Source organism: Azolla caroliniana, unplaced genomic scaffold (assembly GCF_043228905.1).
Source record: "Azolla caroliniana isolate FFs.n. ecotype wild unplaced genomic scaffold, voAzoCaro1.0.p SCAF_31, whole genome shotgun sequence".
In the NCBI taxonomy this organism is placed as follows: Eukaryota; Viridiplantae; Streptophyta; class Polypodiopsida; order Salviniales; family Salviniaceae; genus Azolla; species Azolla caroliniana.
In genome coordinates, this window is record NW_028230466.1 from 284,732 (window position 1) to 291,459 (window position 6,728).

General features: G+C 44.2%; 1 long non-coding RNA gene across 1 annotated transcript; it reads left to right on the top strand.

Annotated features, from left to right (window-relative positions):
• The first annotated feature begins 3,887 nt into the window (after positions 1–3,887).
• On the top strand, positions 3,888–5,862 carry LOC147849579 (uncharacterized). Its single transcript, XR_015531767.1, has 3 exons — positions 3,888–3,949; positions 4,230–4,253; positions 5,818–5,862. It is a non-coding gene; the product is annotated as an uncharacterized LOC147849579 (long non-coding RNA).
• Positions 5,863–6,728: the final 866 nt, after the last annotated feature.

Below are 6,728 nucleotides of genomic sequence, written 5' to 3' on the forward strand. Positions count from 1 at the left end.
TGCATATTTCTCGGTTATGGAACCGATGGGGACTTCGGCTACCGGCTATGGGACCCTGAGAACCGGAAATTGATCTGGAGCAGCGACATAGTCTTCAATGAAGACTCTATCTTCTCTCAACGAAACCAACAAAAGATAGTTGGTAAGAAGGTATCCTTCGAAGATGACAGCACTGTCGTAGAAGGACCGACCCACCAGGCCGAATTGAAAACTCGACAAACAGTCGAACTCCAACAAGCTGACAACTTCCTTGCTGACACCGAATCAGCAACAAGTCCTATTGTCGAACTCAAAGACAAAGTCATCAAAGACACAGCCGAATCGACAAGGATCAATAAAGGCAAAGTCACCAAGAGACAACTCAGAAAAGAGTCGACGACAACCACAAGGGAGGATAACCGGACACCGTCGAATTCCCAATCTAGGGGCGGGACACCTAACAAGACTCCTGATACAAATGGTTCAACTAATACCGATCGACCAACAGAGCTGATCGAAGGATCCGAACCAAACATCTCAGCACCCATGAGATCTAGACGAGCTCGAAGGCAAACAGAGTTCTACCAACCGGGCCTCGACTACGTCAACTACACGGATGCAGGTGAACCAAGTAGCTATGAAAAAGCTATGGCCACACCGGATGCCGAAACATGGCTACAAACCATGAAATCCGAAATGGACTCGATTCATCAGAATCAGACATGGGAGTTGCTCGAACTACCAGCTGGGAGGAAGCCGCTACCTTGCAAATGGGTTTTCCGATACAAGTATGTATCTGACTCAGAGAAACCCAAGTACAAAGCTTGGCTTGTCGTGAAAGGATTCAAACAGGAATACGAGGTCGACTACGACAGATATTCTCACCAGTAGTCAAGATGACCACCCTCTGACTCCTACTAAGAGTCGTGGTGACAAAAGATCTAGAGCTCGAGCAGATGGACGTAAAGACGGCATTCCTACACAGAGATTTGGAAGAAGACATATACATGTCTCAACTGGTAGGCTTCACGGTGACGAGGGAGGATAGTCACCTCATATGTCGACTAAAGAAAAGTCTATATGGCCTAAAACAAGCGCCGAGAATGCGGTACTAGAAGTTTGACTCCTACATACAACAACTTGGATACAACCGTTCAGACTCCGACCCATGCATGTATGTTCGGCAATTGGACGATGATTCCAGGATCTATCTGATCCTATACGTCGACTACGTGTTGATTGTAGGAAGCAATCAAGCAGAGATCGGTAAGCTGAAACGGAGCCTTCACGCAAAGTTCGCAATGAAGGAACTCGGACAAGCCTGACACATGTTGGGCATGAGGATAGAGCGAAATCAAATGACCAATCCTCTCCGACTCTCCTAGTCTGGATACATCCGCAAGGTGCTGAAGCGCTTCAACATGGAGAATGTGAAGCCAGCACCGACACCGCTTCCGACGTCGATCGGACTATCGAACAGAGACTCTCCTTCGACAGACAAAGAGAGAGAGCTTAATGGAAAGATACCCTACGCATCGGCAGTAGGAAGTATCATGTTCGCAATGGTGGTGACCCAACCCGACCTAGCCTATGTCGTAGGGGTGGTCAGTCGATACATGTCAAACCCAAGAAAGAAGCATTGGGAGGCCGTTAAGCACATCCTTAGGTATGTGAAAGGAACCTTGGATGCACAGCTGACTTTCGGGCTGACAACCTTAGCGAAGATGAAGGCTACACCAATTCCGACAATGCTGGAAATGCAGATAATCAGAAATCGACATCAGGCTACATCTTCACCTATGGTGGCAGGGCGATGTCATGGAGGTCAAAACTTCAAGAGTGCACGGCTTTTTCTACCACATAAATCGAGTACATAGTAGCATCGGAAGCAGCGAAGGAAGGGATCTGGCTACACCGACTGACTGCCGACTTCGGAACTGCAAGCCGAAACGACCGACCAGCGTTGACCATTTATTGTGACTCACTGAGCGCAATACACCTCATCAACAATCCCGTCTATCATGCGAAGACGAAGCACGTTGAGGTGCGGTATCATCACATCCAGGAGCTCGTAAACGAAAAGAAACTCGAAGTCCGGAAGATCGACATCGAGGTGAACATCGTCAATTGCCTAAGGAAGTCACTCCCAGATCTATGCTTCGGAGCACTAAGGACGAAAATGGGGCTATGACAAGCGACCGAGCAGAAGACAGCCAAACGAGGAGCAGAAGGTAAGATCTTATCGGAACAATAACGACACATCCTATAAATCTACCGACTCGGCTGCATGCCGACCAACTTGTAACATATAAACTTAGATCAACTTTGTAATCTAGGCTTACGGGGGAGATAACCCCAAATACTTGTACATGCAAGAAAGAGTAGTCCTTTTACAGGGGAGTTTGTTGGCATAAAAGGCCGGCTCCTTCCAAGTTGTATCCATTCGAGTATGAATTCGTCAATAAGTTAGGGCTTAGTATATAAGTGAATACCTAACATTGTATAGAGTGATGAGTGAAAGAGAGACGAAGAGTCTGTATATTGTATCTCTGAGAGAGAGAGAGAGTGAGAACGAAGCAATAAAGCTTTCCATTAGAGCTTGCACTGTGTAAGTCTATGCCTATTCTATTTTTCTATCTGTGTTGTTTGATGTTCATAACCGACAATAGATCCATATACGTTTCCGCAAATCACACTTGTTCCCAACATCTGGAAGAGCTTACGAAGTTGGTGCACGACCTTTAGATTGCTCAATCTCGGAGGGATGGCGGAGGTCAATCATGCAACCGACACCCGCCAACTGACCCTCGGTGCATGTGGTGCGACGACATCGACCACATACAGAGAGACTGCATCAACTTCACCAACACGCTAAAGAACAATGTGGTGTACCTTTGGAACAGTCAAGTACACGCGAGCGACACGTGAAGGCCCCTCGAGATGAACACTGGACGAAGTGGCATGAAAAGACTGATGAAGGAAGTTGTAGCGCAACACGCAGAGATCGTTCACTACTCAGCAACGGCAAGGATCCGCATAGGGGGAGAGAAGGGCACCGGCTCCGGATTTTGGCCGGTGGTGCTTGAAAGATTATCTAGAAAGAAGTTAAAGAAGGAGGGGTCACCGACAAGCAAGAGTGCATGAATGTTCTCTTTTAATTGAATTCACTTATCTATCAACCAAATTCATGCCATTAAAGCAAGAAAAAGAGAGGTTACTTGGGATGTACAACAACTAAGTGCCCAAAAGGTACAACAATATGATGATCGAAATGTGTTTTGTTCCTTGAACCAACTATGATGTTATCTTTGTGCAACAAGATTCGAGTTTCCAAAGTCCCCTACAAGGAACCAAAGAGTTGATGGTACTTGATCTCATTTCCGAGTATTTGTTTCTAGATGCATCCCAATTAATATCCGAAGGATATAGCTAGACTTGGGTTGGTAGGAACACCACTATCAGATACAACACTTGTATGGTTTGTAGCATAAGGTAAAAAGAACGTTTCATTACTAGAGAAAAGGAGATCACCTTGCCTAAGCTTATGCAATAGATTTTTAACTCCTTGCATCTTAGACTCCTTGGGATGTAGAGGAATTAAGGGATCAATTCCAATGAAATGATGTGAAACGTAAAAATAAATAGTCCACACTGATTTAGAAGAAAAAATAACAAAGTACTAATGATACTGTTACGGGCATGACCATATAATATCCCGTGGTGAGAATTGTCGTAGTATTCTATACACGTGGATAAGTGTGAGGGTTAAACAAAGAGTCTAAAGAAGGGGAGGATTACTTTTAATCCTCGGGATTGAGACAACCCATGAGGCCAAGTGTGAACATGGCAGGGGGCCTTGAGAATTACTATAAATAAGAGGCCTAGCTACCCTTATTTCATCATGCATTGACTACGTCGAGACTCTGTCCGTGAGTGGAACGACTCTTGTAGCAAGCGCGCTATCATCCAGGTACGACTCGACGCCAAGGCGGTGGTATGGGACGCCGATCGAGGCTCGAGTCCGTCTCGATCCCTTCGCTCGGGGGTGGTCGGGTGGATCGGCACCCTTCTTTCTCTCTTTTCTCTCTATTCTTTCTAGATCTATCATTGATATATCCTTATTTTATGCTTACTTTAGTACCTAATCTCTAATATTTGGTATCGGAGCCTATGTACTAACGTTTCTTTTGGTTTTCTTTTTGTCTTCGCGTGGGATGGCGATTGATCGTTGTGCGGTCGCCTTCATGCAGACAAGGATTAGCGAAAGAACTTCGGTAAATTTTCCTTAATTTTTTATCTAATTTTTCTTCTCCCTTCTATACATGTGTATACTTAATATGTAGTTTTTTTTCATATATTCAATGATGTTGATGTGGTATTTAATTGGTTATCTTAAACGTTTACATATGTCCACGAGGTCAATACCTCGTTTGACATATAAATCATATGTGATGAGTGTCGTATGCGTACGAGGTTACTACCTCAATTGCGTATTACGTTCACGAACATATGTTACGTTCGCGTACGAGGTCAATACCTCGATTCGTTCGAAATGATATGCGTTGGATTTACTATGCGTAAGAGGTCAATACCTCAATTGCGAATTACGCTTAACCTTATTTTCGGATGTTTCGTGTGCGTAGAGGTATATGCCTCGATTACGTATCCCGAATACATCATTGTTGGCTATATAAAAAAAACGATTCATTTAGTATACGCATATGTGGTCACTTATATACGTCTCTGATCGTATATATGTGATATATTGACATATGTGTATATTTTAGATTACGTGATTCATATCAAATGTTTTCCTAATTGGGGAGAGGATTTTGGTGGCCGTCCTCACATTTTTGTGAGAATGGCGTTGTCACCATCCCTTTTATCAACAATTTTTATTGTTGAAATTCCCGTTGGTCACTTTGATCTTTCGTTACGTAACGAACCTCGTATAGCCAAAATGATGTTGAATACGTCGGGCTTGATCCACATCAAGTAGGGTCGCTCTAATGACACACGTATCCAACATCTCCCCTCGTTACATGGATACGATGCCACCATGAGCTCGTTCTTACGAGTGGCATTCGTAATGACGTGACCATGTGATGGGCCACATGAGCCTACGAAGACACAAGGGCTCATTCGGCTTGACCATTAGGTTACACTTTGGCATATGCCATTGTACTTACGAGGCTTGAGGGTAGGTAGCGTACCACCATAGTGGGTAATAAATGAGGGAGAAATAAGGCCACTTGACCTATATGTTTCTTTTAAAAAAAACATATAGGGGCAAATGCCTCGCATATCTCGAATACGCCTCAAACATTAAACATTCAAGACGCGCAATCTACTTTGTTGGCTCAAGTGTTTAATGTATTTGTCCTCGAGGTCTCGAGTTCAAATATGACCAACACCATACAACATCGTTGATACATATGACTATAATACATGTTTAGACTTTAGGTCTAAGTGCACTTCGGGGTCCTCGTAATAGGACTTAAAGAGCCGAAACCACATATGTGGGCACAGAAACATAGTTATTGTTAACATTTTTTTCGTGTATAAACTATTCATGACGCGAACATACATGGTTGAGCCTCGGGGAGCCGCCATGAAAAAAATCGATATAGAGATCAGGTAAAGGCATTCATTTGTCACCCCCATGGTTTTTAAAACACCTCTGTGTTACCATAGTAACCTGATCTTGAACCTCATCTCATACGTCTAGAGGGGTATTGACGTGAGATCATGATATCGATTAATGTTTGCCCATGATATGTTTACACCATGACAAGATGTTATGACTATTTGTCTGACCTTATCTTATTTCTTTGCCAGAAATAATCATTCAATGGCTCAGAATAACGACCCGATGCCCTCCGCTCAAGCGGAAAGACCTCAAGGAAATCCTCCAGGGACAATGTCCATTAAGGCGTATATTTTACAAGTACAACATTTCCTTAGTTCAACCGCGCAGCAGTTGACCGAATTTCGGCAATCTCAAAGTGCTCTCGAGGCACGAGTCATTAGTCTCCAAAATGAGATTAATAGACCTGATGAGCGTCAGGGTGAACCATCATTTGTCGTAAAGCCATTTACGGGAGATAAAAAGGAAAGAACCGAAGAAGCAATCTGCACGTGGCTGGGCCGATGGGAGTCTCATTTTGAGCTCTATCCCACGCCAGATAGTACGAAGATTGCATATGTCGGCCGAGAACTAGGGGGTAAGGCCGCCGCTTGGTGGCGTGGGCTCCGAACTTTGGGGAGATTGCCCGAGACTGGACAGACTTTGTCACAGTTTTCAAGGGTCAATTTCTACAACCTCCCTCTCGAACCGAGGCAGCACAAGCTTTAATGAACCTCTCTAGCAGGAAGTTTTCCTCGCTAGAAGACTATGTCCACCATGCTAGAACCCAAATCCAAAAAACGCGTCTAGAAGGGGACAATTGGTTAATAGCTTGTTTTGTCAATGGCATCCCCAATTCGGACTATCACTGGATAGTGCACGATAAGGATCCAAAATCCTTCGAAGAGGCCGTTGAGATAGTTCTTCGCTATCAACGCACTTCGAAGAAGGACCATAACAAACCCAACGAAGCGCCCGGGACTAAGCAGTCGCAATTCGTTGGGAAACGCAAGACACCCAACGAATTCATGGATCGCGATTATAAGCGACAACATCCTTTTTGCGTATTCTGCAAAAAGAAGGGTCATACAAAAGAGCAATGTCGTAAGCTCCAACGAAAAGA